The sequence below is a fragment of the Hemitrygon akajei genome, chromosome 4 (genome assembly GCF_048418815.1).
Source record: "Hemitrygon akajei chromosome 4, sHemAka1.3, whole genome shotgun sequence".
NCBI lineage: Eukaryota > Metazoa > Chordata > Chondrichthyes > Myliobatiformes > Dasyatidae > Hemitrygon > Hemitrygon akajei.
Window position 1 is genome coordinate 54,098,921 of NC_133127.1, and position 15,902 is coordinate 54,114,822.

At 42.2% G+C, this 15,902-nt stretch overlaps 1 long non-coding RNA gene across 1 annotated transcript in view; it reads right to left on the reverse strand.

Annotated features, from left to right (window-relative positions):
- Positions 1-6,285: 6,285 nt before the first annotated feature.
- LOC140726357 (uncharacterized) overlaps positions 6,286-15,902 on the reverse strand; it is a 69,296-nt gene continuing 59,679 nt past the window's right edge. Inside the window, exons 3-4 of the long non-coding RNA XR_012098616.1 lie at positions 9,110-9,259; positions 6,286-6,679 (exon numbers count right to left, since the gene is read on the reverse strand). This is a non-coding gene — a long non-coding RNA (uncharacterized lncRNA). The remainder of the gene's footprint in view (positions 6,680-9,109; positions 9,260-15,902) is intronic.

Genomic DNA, 15,902 nt, shown 5'->3' on the forward strand with positions numbered 1-15,902 from the left:
TCATGTAGTTCCATTGTTTAAAAAAGGCTCAAAAAGAAAGCTGGGAAATTATAGGCCAGTAAGTTTGACATTGGTAGTAGGTAAATTATTGGAAGGAATACTAAGAGATAGGATCTACAAGTATTTGGATAGACAGGGACTTATTAGAAAAAGTCAGCATGGCTTTGTGCGTGGTAGGTCATGTTTAACCAATCAGAGTTTTTTGAGGAGGTTACCAGGAAAGTGGATGAAGGGAAGGCAGTGGATGTTGTCTACATGGACTTCAGTAAGGCCTTTGACAAGGTCCTGCATGGGAGGTTAGTTAGGAAGATTCAGTCACTAGGTATACATGGAGAGGTAATAAATTGGATTAGACATTGGCTCAATGGAAGAAGCCAGAGAGTGGTAGTGGAGGATTGCTACTCTGAGTGGAGGCCTGTGACTAGTGGTGTGCCACAGGGATCAGTGCTGGGTCCATTGTTATTTGTCATCTATATCAATGATCTGGATGATAATGTGGCAAATTGGATCAGCAAATTTGATGATGATACAAAGATTGTAGGTGTAGTGGACAGTGAGGAAGGTTTTCAAAGCTTGCAGAGGGATTTGGACCAGTTGGAGGAATGGGCAGAAAAATGGCAGATGGAATTTAATGCGGACAAGTGTGATGTATTGCACTTTGGAGGGTCAAACCAAGGTAGAACATACAAGGTAAATGGTAGGAAACTGAGGAGTGCAGTAGAACAGAGGGATCTGGGAGTACAGATACATAATTCCCTAAAAGTGGCATCACAAGTAGATAGTTTTGTAAAGAGCTTTTGGTACATTGGCCTTTATAAATCAAAGTATTGAGTATAAGAGTTGGAATGTAATGGTGAGGTTGTATAAAACATTGGTGAGACCGAATTTGGAGTACTGTGTGCAGTTTTGGTCACCTAATTACAGGAAGGATATTAATAAGGTTGAAAGAGTGCAGAGAAGGTTTATAAGGATGTTGCCGGGACTTGAGAAACTGAGTTACAGAGAAAGGTTGAATAGGTTAGGACTTTATTCCCTGGGGCGTAGGAGAATCAGGGGTGATTTGATAGAGGTGTATAATATTATGATTGGTATAGATAGAGTGAATGCAATAGTCTTTTTCCACTGAGGCTAGGGGAGAAAAAAAAGAGGTCATGGGTTAAGGGTGAAGGGAGAAAAATTTAAAGGGGACATTGGGGGGGGGGCTTCTTCATGTAGAGATTGGTGGGAGTGTGGAATGAGCTGCCAGATGAAGTGGTGAATGTGGGCTCACTTTTGAAGTTTAAGAAAAACTTGGACAGGTATATAGATGAGAAGTGTTTGGAGGGATATGGCCCAGGTGCAGGTCAGTGGGACTAGGCAGAAAAATGGCCATTTCCCCAAGAAGGGCCAAAAGGCCTGTTTCTGTGCTGTAATGTTCTATAGTTACAGAATTATTCTTAAAGGATACAAATACAAAGAGTCTGCTATTAATCAGTTTCCCCAAATGAGTATACATGCATGCACCCCACTGGCATCCCAAATGGTCAGTAACCACCCTTTGCCACTGGTAGCCCTGTCTCACCAAATTACACAAAAATGTCTAGTCTTTTACATAAGCACATGCACGCACTCCCACCACACAACTTTTAAATCCACCAGTTCAGCTCTCTGCCATGTTCATGATGCTTTGTGATCGCATGGTCACCGGCCTGAACAGATCCAAGCATTAGTTCAAAGGTACAATTTAATGTGAGAGAAATGTATACAATCTTCAAAACCATCTACGAGAACAGAGGAGTGCCCCAAAGAATGAAGGACAGTTAAATTTTAGAACCCCAAAGTCCCCCCACAGTTCCCCCTTCCTGCGCATAAGCTGCAGTGAACAATAATCCCCCCTCCCCCACCTGCAAAAAATACATTGGCACCGCCACCGAACACTCAAGTGTGAGCAAAGCAATAGCGAAGACACAGACTTGCAGTTACCCCAAAGACTTTGCGTTTCACCTGGTATTCGACATACCACAAATTCTCTCTCTCCCTCATTAGGGAGAAAGAGGTGTTTCTGTTTTCTCAGCGAGAGGGGAGATATAACAAACAACTTGTTGGTTTATGATGTTAAAAGTCCACCACATCGCTTTTCTCGAGCTCTGTGCCCAAAAAACTGGGCACACAGCCGCAGATTTCCCAACTTCCCCGACGACACAAAGGTCACCTGTCATGATACCAGCCCTCGATCCACCTGTCTCTAGGGCCCAGAGATCCTTGGCTTCCAAATCCGAGCAGGACTCTTAGGCCGAGCCTTTGGCGGCTGAACAACAACGGCTGATTCTGAAACCCCGAGAGTGGGTCCCATTCCCGCAAAGGACTGAAGTCAGCATGTAACTCCAGGTCAGGCTCTTCAAAAGAACCCTGTAAGGGAAAAATAGAGATATTAAAGATCGAAATACAGTTGTTTCTGAAGATGCAAGCAAAGGAGTCACTGTTAGGCACCATTAACCTTCCTAAGCTCCACCTTCTAACCTTGTTAGTGCTAATTTTAACAATACTCACCCACTTAAACTGCTGAGATCACTGGGCACATGATGTGTCATGAACGTATCCTGGATGAGCCCCCAAATGTTGTGACTGTGAACAACGTCACCGGACAGACACTGAAGCTAGTGGATATACAAGTCTTTATTCAGCAAAACTAGCAGCAGGCACCGTACTCCAGGCACTCTTGGAAGAAGAGGCCTGTCTGACAGACAGACAGACATACTTTATTGATCCCGAGGGAAATTGGGTTTCGTTACAGTCGCACCAACCAAGAATAGTGTAGAAACATAGCAATATAAAACCATAAATAATTAAATAATATTAAGTAAATTATTCCAAATGGAAATAAGTCCAGGACCAGTGTATTGGCTCAGGGTGTCTGACACTCCGAGGGAGGAGTTGTAAAGTTTGATGGCCACAGGCAGGAATGACTTCCTATGACACTCAGTGTTGCATCTCGGTGGAATGAGTCTCTGGCTGAACGTACTCCTGTGCCTAACCAGTACATTATGGAGTGGATGGGAGTCATTGTCCAAGATGGCATGCAACTTGGACAGCATCCTCTTTTCAGACACCACAGTCAGAAAGTCCAGTTCCACCCCCACAACATCACTGGCCTTACGAATGAGTTTGTTGATTCTGTTGGTGTCTGCTACCCTCAGCCTGCTGCCCCAGCACACAACAGCAAACATGAAAGCACTGGCCACCATAGACTCGTAGAACATCCTCAGCATCATCCGGCAGATGTTAAAGGACCTCAGTCTCCTCAGGAAATAGAGACGGTTCTGACCCTTCTTGTAGACAGCCTCAGTGTTCTTTGACCAGTCCAGTTTATTGTCAATTCGTATCCCCAGGTATTTGTAATCCTCCACTATGTCCACACTGATCCCTTGGATGGAAACAGGGGTCACCGATACCTTAGCCCTCCTCAGGTCCACCACCAGCTACTTAGACTTTTTCACATTAAGCTGCAGATGATTTTGCTCGCACCATGTGACAAAATTTCCCACCGTAGTCCTGTATTCAGCCTCATCTCCCTTGCTGATGCATCCAACTATGGCAGAGTCATCAGAAAACTTCTGAAGATGGCAAGACTCTGTGCAGTAGTTGAAGTCTGAGGTGTAGATGGTGAAGAGAAAGGGAGACAGGACAGTCCCCTGTGGAGCCCCAGTGCTGCTTACCACTCTGTCTGACACACAGTGTTGCAAGCGCACATACTGTGGTCTGCCAGTCAGGTAATCAATAATCCATGACACCAGGGAAGTATCCACCTGCATCACTGTCAGCTTCTCACCCAGCAGAGCAGGGCGGATGGTGTTGAACGCATTGGAGAAGTCAAAAAACATGACCCTCACAGTGCTCGCCGGCTTGTCCAGGTGGGTGTAGACACGGTTCAGCAGGTAGATGATGGCATCCTCAACTCCTAGTCGGGGCTGGTAGGCGAACTGGAGAGGGTCTATGTGTGGCCTAACCATAGGCCGGAGCTGTTCTAATGTTACATGACATTTTTATATGCTAAGGGTCAAAGGTAACAGCAGCACAATTCTATATGTATCCACAATGCTTCCTTTGAATTACATATAGTTTTCAAACAGCTCCAAATCTCCAGACACCCAAAGTGAACACTAATTCCCATTGTCTCAGTCCAGCTGCAGTCATGCATACGCAGACACCCCAGAAGATCAACCCCAGTCTGCAGCTCCAGGAAGACCATTGTTCAGAGCTGCATTTAAACTTCTATCTGCAATCCACATTCAAATCTGAAGATTGGCGGCTGTTGAAATTAGTATTTACTATATACCCTAACTCCGGAATGCGCCCTAACAATGGGACATTTCTGATAGGTGAACCCCCACAAGGTGGAAGGTCCAGATGGAGTACTTGGTAAGGCTCTGAAAACATGTGCCAGCCAACTGGCGGGAGTATTCAAGGACATTATCAACCTTTCACTGCTATGGGTGGAAGTTCCCACTTGCATCAAAAAGGCAACAATTATACCAGTGCCTAAGAAAAATAATGTGGGCTGCCTTAATGACTATCGCCCGGTAGCACTCACATCGACAGTGATGAAATGTTTTGAGGGGTTGGTCATGACTAGACTGAGCTCCTGACTCAGCAAGGACCTGGACCCACTGCAATTTGCCTATCGCGACAATAGGTCAATGGCAGATGCAATCTCAATGGCTCTTCACATGGCTTTAGACCACCTGGACAACACAAACACCTATGTCATCGACTATAGCTCAGCATTTAATACTATCATTCCTACAATCCTGATTGAGAAGTTGCAGGACCTGGGCCTCTGTACCCCCCTCTGCAATTGGATCCTCAACTTCCTAACTGGAAGTCCACAATCTGTGCAGATATGGTGATAGCATCTCCTTCTCGCTGACGATCAACACTGGTGCACCTTAGGGGTGTGTGCTTAGCCCATGGCTCTACTCTCTATGTACACATGACCATGTGGCTAGGCATGGCTCAATTACCATCTATAAATTAGCTGACGCTACAACCATTGTTGGTAGAGTCTCAGGTGGTGATGAGAGGGCATACAGGAGTGAGATATGTCAACCAGTGGAGTGCTGCCGCAGCAACAACCTGGCACTCAACATCAGTAAGACAAAAGAGCTGATTGTGGACTTCAGGAAGGGAAAGACAAAGGAACACTTACCAATCCTCATAGAGGGATCAGAAGTGGAGAGAGTGAACAGTTTCAAGTTCCTGGGTGTCAAGATCTCTGAGGACCTAACCTGGTCCCAACATATTGATGCAGTTATAAAGAAGGCAAGACAACAACTATACTTCATTAGGAGTTTGAAGAGATTTGGTATGTCAACAAATACACTCAAAAACTTCTATAGATGTACCATGGAGAGCATTCTGACAGGCTGCATCACTATCTGGTATGGGGGTGGGGGGTGTGGGGGGGGCTACTGCACAGGACTGAAAGAAGCTCCAGAAGGTTGTAAATTTAGTTGGCTCCATCTTGGGCACTAGCCTACAAAGTACACAGGACATCTTCAAGCAACGGTGTCTCAGAAAGGCAGCTTTCATTATTAAGGACCTCCAGCACTGAGAGCATGCCCTTTTCTCACTGTTACCATCAGGTAGGAGGTACAGAAGCCTGAAGGCACACACTCAGTGATTCAGGAACAGCATCTTCCCCTTGGCAATCTGATTCCTAAATGGACATTGAACCTGTGAACACTACCTCACTTTTTAAATATATTTTTTCTGTTTTTTGCACCATTTTTTAATCTGTTCAATAAACATATACTGTGATTTATTTATTTATTTATTTATTTATTTTCTCTTGTGTTTGCGTGTGGCCTAGTGGATAAGGCATCGTTCTAGTGATCTGAAGGTCACTGGTTCGAGCCTCAGCTGAGACAGCATGTTGTGTCCTTGAGCAAGACACTTAACCACACATTGCTCTGCAATGACACCAGTGCCAAGCTGCATGGGTCCTAGTGCCCTTCCCTTGGACAACATCGGTGGCGTGGAGAGGGGAAGGCCTGCAGCTTGGGCAACTGCCGGTCTTCCATACAACCCTGCCCAGGCCTGTGCCCTGGAAACCTTCCAAGGCGCAAATCCATGGTCTCACGAGACTAACGGATGCCTATTCTTTTCTCTCTTCTATATTATGTATTGCATTGAACTTGCTGCTTCTAAGTTAACAAATTTCATGACACATGCCGGTGATAATAAACCTGATTCTGATATGAATGGGAGAGTGTAATGAGCCATTCAAGATTCAAAGTCAAGGTCAAAGTATATTTATTATTAAAGTACTTATACTTTATACAACCTCGAGATTTGTCTTCTTACAGTCAGTTACAAAACAAAGAAACCCAATAGAGCCCATTAGCACATAAGAAGACTGCCAAACAACTAAACTGCAGAGAAAAGCGGTGTTGAGGAAAAACTTTTTCACCCAGAGAGTTGTGGATCTGTGGAGTGCTCTGCCTCAGAAGGCAGTGGAGGCCAATTCCCTGGATGCTTTCAAGAAAGAGTTAGATAGAGTTCTTAAAGATAGTGGAGTCAAGGGATATGGGGAGAAGGTAGGAATGGGGTGGTGATTGTGGATGATCAGCCATGATCACAGTGAATGGCGGTGCTGGCTCAAAGGGCCGAATGGTCTACTCCTGCACCCATTGTCTATTGTCTATAAAAAAAGAAAAAAAATGTGTGAACAATGAAAGTAAGCAAATAGCATCAAGTTTATTTATCATATGTACATTGAAGCATACAGTGAAATGTGTCAATTGCATTAATAACGAACACACCCGAAGGTGGTCAGCGTCTCCTGCAAGTGTCGCCACTACCCACAACACAGAACACAACAAGTCCCACTCCTCCCTCCCACTTACTCACTACACAGATATTTCACTGTGATATTCATTGGGAGGAGCAGGTGTGGGACCCCTGAGTCACTGCATAGGAAGGAGCGGAAATGAGACTAGTCTGGATTCAGCATGGGGTGGGAGAAAATGAGGCTGTTTTGACATTGAACTGTGAATGTTGACAGTTGCAGGAATTGAGAATTCTGCATTAATTTTCCACTGCATGGCATAAATGAAGGTAATTAAGAAATCTGTGAGGGAGAGAATTGGGACAATAACATGTAAACATCTAATTTACAGATGCTGCCCCGAGGAAATGCATTTTTCACTGAGAAGTGATATACAACATTAAACTGAGGCCATATCTTTATTTCTCCAGTGGAGTAAATTCCAATAATGACAGTGTCAGCCAGAAATATATATCTCAATCACCATTACTGAAACAATGCAGTACCTAGTGATTTCACATGGTTGCTCTGGGAACTTACTGTTGTTCTTCCTGCTTTACTCAGTGACTAAGCTTCATTCACTGTGGCACTGAGACTTCCAGAAGTTGTGAAAGGTGCCTTATAGCAATAATTTTATTAACTGATTTTCATCACTATTTATCATTTATCATTCACAATCAACTTAATCTCATTACTTTAATAAAATCATTAACTTTATTAAATACATTGAGAATACCAAACAGGTAACAAGTGATACTGCTTTTCGTGAAGGAAGCCTATATGTTTTGAAGAGTATTTTTGTCTTTTATCTTAGAATATGAATTTCTTTAGATTCTATATATATATATATATATATATATATATATAGGTTTCTAATATGTTCGGTGGAGGCATGGGCTGAAGGGCCGTATATCATTAATGAAACTTATTAACACTTACAACGTATAAGGTCTCCAATCTAAATATCTTATAATCTAATTCTTGAAATGTTAATTTTTTTTTCATTTTCTATAGTTCAATGCATGTGTTAAAAGAAACGTGGCAGAATTTTAATCCTGTAAAAGGTCCGACGAACTGAAGGATATGCTGCAAGGCTACTATTTCTCCAGGAGGTGGCAGTAGTGATCAATTGATTGCTCTCAAAGGACCAAAATGAACGGGTGATTCAGAATTAGTGGCACAGTAACAATGAATTTGCACTTCGACCCGCAAAGTGTTGGTTAATTTGTCATCACGAAAATAAAAAAAATGCAGATGAAAATCTGAATTAAACAGGAAATAAAATTTTAACTGTCTTTCTCTTTTCTGCTGAGCATTTCCAGAATTTTCTGCTGTTATTATCTTTCTTGAATAATGAAATGTATGTTTCTGCAATGCCACTCATTCTTTTCTGCCCTGTCAGCTTCAGCATTCGCTCTGTATTTTCGTTTGTGCTGGTAGTAACTTGTCACAGATGCAAGTTACAATTAACTTGGAACCGCCAACCTCCATTTATAAAAATAAAAAGTATTGCAATTATTTTTACTTTTTTCTGTTAATTTCTCATTTTTATTTCTTATTAATCATTGTTATTTCTCTAATTTGACCCTAATTCACAGTATTATCTTTTTTCCCTATCCTTAACTTCATAGGCTATTTCATAGATTGCTGTGGTAATACTTGTCCTACACCTTATGTCATGAGGGCGCTTCAGGATCCAAATTGAGGGACTTTGTGCCCCTGCTCTGTATTTCCAAGGGGAGGAAAGGTTATGCAGCCTGGTTCATACCTTTCCAGAAAGAGTGGTGATCTTGTGCTATCCAAATAATAGTGATGCTTGATGGAATAGGTGGAGGTTTGATATTTACCCTGCTGTAGTATCTAAAACTAGTCTTGAAATAATGGGTTGGTGGAGATGAAAAGCTCAATTTGCGATCCAAGGGGGATATGGAGGCTCAAGTCATTGAGTGCATGTGTGAGGGAGATGGCTGAAGATTTGGATCCAAAAGGAATAAAAGGATATGGGTTTGGGAGAAAAGTGAAACTGAGTTCAATCACCTGTGATCTTATTGAATAATGAAGTACAAGTGAGGGATAAATGATTGACTTCTCCTAGGTCTTAATTTCTCTATATGTATGAGACATGGTCCATGAAGAGATACAAGTTTAGTTTCAGTAACTGCATTTGTTAAGTCTCATGGAAGTTAAAGGGCCATCAGACAGTCTACCAGATAATAGATGCTGATTGAATTTGGGAACTTTGCAGTCACCTAATCTGTGTTTGGTTTCTCCAGTGTAAATGAGACAACACTGTGGTTTCCATACCCTTCAGTAAACTCCCAAAGCAGAGAGTTAATTCCATATCTGCAGAAAGGTATTAACAGTTCCTCCAGCACCTGCAGATCCTCTTGTTTGTGAAAGCTGTTTGTTGGTATGAATATTTCGTTCTGATTTCATCTCGGTCTTTATGAACTGCTTTAGAAAAATAATAAAAATGTGAATTAACTTTCAATAAGGCGACTCGCCTGTAACTAATCACCAATTGTATAATCACATTCTTTACATAGAAACATAGTAAACCTACAGCACAATACAGGCCCATCGGCCCACAAAGTTGTGTTGAACATGACCCTACCTTAGAAATTACTAGGCTTAGCTATAGCCCTTTATTTTACTAAGCTCCATATACTTATTGTATCCGCCTCCACCACTGTTGCCGGCAGCCCATTCCATGCACTCACCACTCTCTGAGTAAAAAACTTACCCCTGACATCTCCTCTGTACCTACTCCCCAGCACCTTAAACCTGTGTCCTCTTGTGGCAACCATTTCAGCCCTGGGAAAAAGCCTCTGACCAGCCACACAATGAATGCCTCTCATCATCTTGTACACCTCTATCAGGTCACCTCTTATCCTCCTTTGCTCCAAGGAGAAAAGTCTGAGTTCACTCAAACTATTCTCATAAGGCATGCTCCCCAATCCAGGCAACATCCTTGTAAATCTCCTCTGCACCTTTTCTATGGCTTCCACATCCTTCCTGTAGTGAGGCGATCAGAACTGAGCATAGTAATCTAAGTGGGGTCTGACCAGGGTCCTATATAGCTGCAACATCATCTCTCAGCTCCTAAATTCAATTCCACGATTGATGAAGGCCAATACACCATACGCCTTCTTAACCAGAGAGTCAACCTGCGCAGCTGCTTTGAGTGTCCTATGGACTCAGACCCCAAGATCCCTGTGATCCTCCACACTGCCAAGAGTCTTACCATTAATAATATATTCTGCCATCATATTTGACCTACCAAAATGAACCACCTCACACTTATCTGGGTTGTACTCCATCTGCCACTTCTCAGCCCAGTTTTGCATCCTATCAATGTCCCGCTGTAACCTCTGACAGCCCTCCACACTATCCACAACACCTCCAACCTTGTGTCATCATCAAACTTACTAACTCATCCCTCCACTTCCTCATCCAGGTCATTCATAAAAATCATGAAGAGTCAGGGTCCCAGAACAGATCCATGAGGCACTCCACTGGTCACCGACCTCCATGCAGAATATGACCCATCTACAACCACTCTTTGCCTTCTGTGGGAAAGCCAGTTCTGGATCCACGAAGCAATGTCCCCTTGGATCCCATGCCTTCTTACTTTTTCAATAAGTCTTGCATGGGGTACCTTATCAAATGCCTTGCTGAAATCCATATACACTACATCTACTGCTCTTCTTTCATCAATGTGTTTAGTCACATCCTCAAAAAATTCAATCAGGCTCGTAAGGCACAACCTGCCCTTGACAAAGCCATGCTGACTACTTCTAATCATATTATACCTCTCCAAATGTTCATAAATCCTGCCTCTCAGGATCTTCTCCATCAACTTACCAACCACGGAGGTAAGACTCACTGGTCTATAATTTCCTGGGCTATCTCTACTCCCTTTCTTGAATAAAGGAACAACATCCGCAACCCTCCAATCCTCTGGAACCTCTCCTGTCTCCATTGATGATGCAAAGATCATCGCCAGAGGCTCAGCAATCTCCTCCCTCGCCTCCCACAGCAGCCTGGTCCAACTTGATGCTTTCCAAAAGTTCCAGCACATCCTCTTTCTTAATATCTACATGCTCAAGCTTTTCAGTCTGCTGCAAGTCATCATTACAATCACTAAGATCCTTTTCCATAGTGAATACTGAAGTAAAGTATTCATTAAGTACCTCTGCTATTTCCTCTGGTTCCATACATACTTTTCCACTGTCACACTTGATGGGTCCTATTCTTTCACGTCTTATCCTCTTGCTCTTCACATACTCGTTGAATGCCTTGGGGTTTTCCTTAATTCTGTCCACCAAGGCCTTCTCTTGGCCCCTTCTGGCCCCCCTAATTTCCTTCTTAAGCTCCTTCCTAGTAGCCTTATAAACTTATAGATCTCTAACATTGCCTAGCTCTCTGAACCTTTTGTAAGCTTTTCTTTTCTTCTTGACTAGATTTATTACAGCCTTTGTGCACCACAGTTCCTGTGCCTTCCCATAACATCCCTGTCTCATTGGAACGTACCTATACAAAACTCTACACAAACATCCCCTGAGTATTTGCCACATTTCTTCCATACTTTTCCCTGAGAACATCTGTTTCCAATTTGCCTCCAATTTCCTGCCTGATAGCCTCATAATTCCCCTTACTCCAATTAAACACTTTTCTAACTTGTCTGTTCCTATCTCTCTCCAATGCGATTGTAAAGGAGACAGAATTATGATCACTATCTCCAAAATGCTCTCCCACTGAGAGTTCTGACACCTGACCAGGTTCATTTCCCAATACCAAATCAAGTACAGACTCTCCTCTTGTAGGCTTGTCTACATACTGTGTCAAGAAGCCTTCCTGAATACACCTAACAAACTCCACCACATCTAAACCCTTCACTCTAGGGAGATGCCAATCGACATTTGGGAAATTAAAATCTCCCATCATGACAACTCTGTTATTATTACCCCTTTCTAGGATCTGTTTCCCTATCTGCTCCTCGATATTCCTGTTACTATTAAGTGGCTTATAAAAAACACCCAGTAAAGTTATTGACCCCTTCCTGTTCCTAACTTCCACCCACAGAGACTCCGTAGACAATCCCTCCATGGTGTCCACCTTTTCTGCAGCCGTGACACTATCTCTGATCAACAATGCCACGCCTCCACCTCTTTTGCCTCCCTCCCTGTCCTTTCAGTTCAGTTCCCTATCCCAACAATTCTAGATTGAGCTCTCCCCAGTAGCCTTAGCAAACCTCCCCGCCAGGATATAGGTCCCCCTGGGATTCAAGTGCAACCCATCCTTATTGTACAGGTCACACCTGCCCCAAAAGAGGTCCCAATGGTCCAGAAATCTGAATCCCTGCCCCCTGCTCCAATCCTTCAGCCACACATTTATCCTCCACCTCATCCTATTCCTATTCTCACTGTCGCATGGCACAGGCAGTAATCCCGAGATTACTACCTTTGCTGTCCTGCTTCTCAACCTCCTTCCTAACTCCCTGTAGACTTTTTCAGGACCTCTTCCCTTTTCCTACCTATGTCATTGGTACCAATATGTACCACGACCTCTGGCTGTTCTCCCTCCCACTGCAAGATATTTTGGACGCGATCAGGTAGGCTGTCCATTACTGTTTAGATTGTCTTGTTTCAGAGGATCTGTTGCCAAGGCGACATACCCCTTTAAAGACAGACCATTATAACCATGCAAATTGAGGCTCTAACACTTTGTGTAAGTGTTAGGATGTGTGTTGCAAATTTCCCACAGTGAATTCCTGATTGGAGTCTTGTCATCACAGTGAGACAACATGCTTCCCTATAGAAAGAATCCAGGGGAGATTCACAGGATTATTCTTGTACACCTTATGGCTGTGTCTGTAATCAGAGAAAGAAAGACTTGTCTTTGTACGGCATTATTCACTTCTTACAGAATTTACAGACTTCACAGACAATACTGTGAAGTATTTTTGTGAAGTGCAGTTTTTGTTATATTGTAAATTAAGAGGACCAAAGAATTGACAAACTTGTATTGATAAACACCACAGTTAATAACATTCTGGCCTCAGATTCTGCGTTAACATTTCAGTTAGTGTTGAAGGACTGTTGCTTTTTGCAGCAGGGCATTAAACCAAGACACTCTTTGCTCTCCCAGGTGGATGCAGAAGATTCCATTGAAATTTGAAGAAGAGAACAAGATTATTCATAGTGTTTTGGAAAAATATACACTCCCAAATCAACATCAGCAAAAAAATCAGACTGCCTAGTCATTAGCACCTTGCTATTTATGGGAGGTTAGTGGTTGCAAATTGACTGCTATTTCCGGCAATGCAGTAGAAATAGATGAATCTAAAAGAACTCTTTGGCTGTGCAGCACTTTATAATCTCTTCGGGTTGTAAAATGCACTTTATATTCAAACCTTTGTTTCATATTTATGTCATAACTTGCAACTAGAACCTCCGCTGTAACTGTCAGAATTCATATATTTGTGTCCATGACAAAGAGACTGTGTGCTGAATTTTATTCTAAGGTACAGACCTGAAACAAGGCATTATTGAAAAGCCATAAACTATATAATAACTGTCACCTGTCATGGACAGCGCAATATTCTGGAAGCTTTATAACATTTTACCTTCTGGCAGGAAAACATCGCCTAGTGTAACAGTCACTCCAATTCATCTGTTTAAGTTGGTCAGATAGTTCGATATTTCATTCCATAAGAGTATGCCTTTTATCTTAGGCTAGAAAACTGCCTGTCTGAATTACAACTATCCCCTGGCTGAGAATGGGAATGAGTCCTGAAGAATGGTCTTGGCTGTTTATTCATTTCCATAGATGCTGACTGGCCTGTTGAGTTCCTCTAACATTTTGTGTCTCTTGCTATGGAGCTATCTGTAGTCAAAGGCAGAGGAGGTGGAGTATCTTTTATAATCAACTCCTTGTGGTGTACAAATGTGGCAGTTCTATCCCAGTCCTGTTCACCAGACTTGGAACATCTCGTGATCAAATGTTGTCCTTTTTATCAGCCATGGGAGATTTCACTGTTCATCTTGGTAGTGGTGTACATCCCACTTCAGGCTCGTGTTAATCAGGCTCTAGCCGAACTGAGCAATGGAATCAACAGGCATGAAACAGCGTTTCCTACTGCCTTCACCATTATTTTTGGGGATTTAAACCAGGCCAGCATGAAAAATTCTGTAAATGTTTATTACCAACAAATCATCTGGCCTGCTAAGTTCCTCCAGCATTTTGTGTGTGTTGCTTTGATTTGCATCTGCAGATTTTCTCGTGTTCATGTTAGAGAAGGAGCCTTCAGACAATGCATGTGAAGCAAAGGGGATTTATATCATTAAATATAGAGAACCAAACAGGCCACTGACTTGATGTTACCGTGAGAAATGGATGGGAGACTGAATGCTGCTTGCTAATAGTAGAATTCTAGTCAATCACCATGATATTCCCCTGGCATGGTATTTACACAGAACATTTTATACAATTTTACGTCCCACAAATACCGAGTTCAAATATCCAGCAATTCTTTAGTGGTTTATCATTGTCACATGTACCAAAATACAGCAAAAAGTTTGACTTGCATATTGTTCATACAGTTCAAATCATTACACAATGTACTGAGAACAGTTATAATAGAAGTAATGAGAGGAATCACAGGGAACAGCTTGCAATGAGTCACGCATGCTCTTATAAAATAATCACACCAACTGACAAAGGAGGTAGAAAATGATAGTTTTCATGCATGAAGAGATGTGAAAGATAATAGTGAAAATAATTAGTGATAAAGCTGAAAATGAGAACAAAAATACTTATGATTCCTACAAGAAATATTGAGGAACAAACTCAAAAGATGTAAGCCCTCTTTGATCTCACATCTTGCCTCACTCGATCATATATCAATATAAATACCATCCATTGCCTGGGCAGTCAAATAACATCCAAAGCGATGTGCTACCAGATATTTCACAGAGATGATGAGTTGGTGATAATATTCTACTTTTCCAGTGGAGGCCAAGGGCAATGCTATTCATAACAATTTTGTTCAGGGACTTAACTAAAAGATGGATTTTTCAATGAAGATTATATTTAATTCCAAGCTCCTACCAGTGACTATAGTCTTCAGCAGTTATTGGACAATATGAAGAATGCAATTTCCTCATTGTATGATCTCAAGCATTTGATTTTTTGCCAGCTGCTTTACAATCAGTATTGAATGCTCTTCTAGAAAATGTCAGGTTACATATTTGCTTTCCCTCTGTTTACTTATTTGGTAGTAGTCGGGGAAGACAGGGACTTTCAGATTATCAAAGTAGAATTGTTGTCTAACAGGGGTTTTATGATCTCCCAACAGGTCTTCTCACCAGAAAATTGTGCAATGTTGGGGATGTTAATGTTGACCAGTGTCTCTAAGAATTAAAGCTCAGACCACAAATTATGTCTTCCCCCATAATGTACCATGAAGGTTTCTCAGAGAGAAGATGGATTCATTCGTAGACTATGACATCTATTAGCAAGGAATTGCAGGTTGTTCTTCTGAAAGATACTAACTGGGTATTTCAACCAAGAAGTGTGTGAAGTGATACAATTTGGAAGCTTGAAATTGAAGGCAGGCTATAGGATTATTAGCAAGATTCTCAGTAGTGTCAGGGCACAAAGGGATCTTGGGGTCCATGACCACAGATTCCACAAAGTTGCCACAGAAAATGATAGGGTTGTTAAGTAGGCATATGCTGTATTGGCTTTCATTAGGTGGGAATTGAGTTCAAGAGCTACAAGGTAATATCGCAGCCTGGTTAGACAACACATGAAATATTGTGTTGTATTTTGGTCACCTTATTGTAGCAAGATGTGGAACTTTAGAGGGTGCAGGAGCGATTTACCAGGATGTTGCCTAGATCAGCGAACATGTCTTGTGAGGATAGGTTGAGTGAGCTCGGAAATTTCTCTTTGGAGCCAAGGAGGATGAAAGGCAACTTGATAGAGGTGTAAAGGATGATAAGAGGCATAGATTGAGAGGATAGCCTAGACTTTTTCCCCAGTGTGGAAATCGTTAAACAAGGGGGCATTATTTTAAGGTGATTGGAAGAAA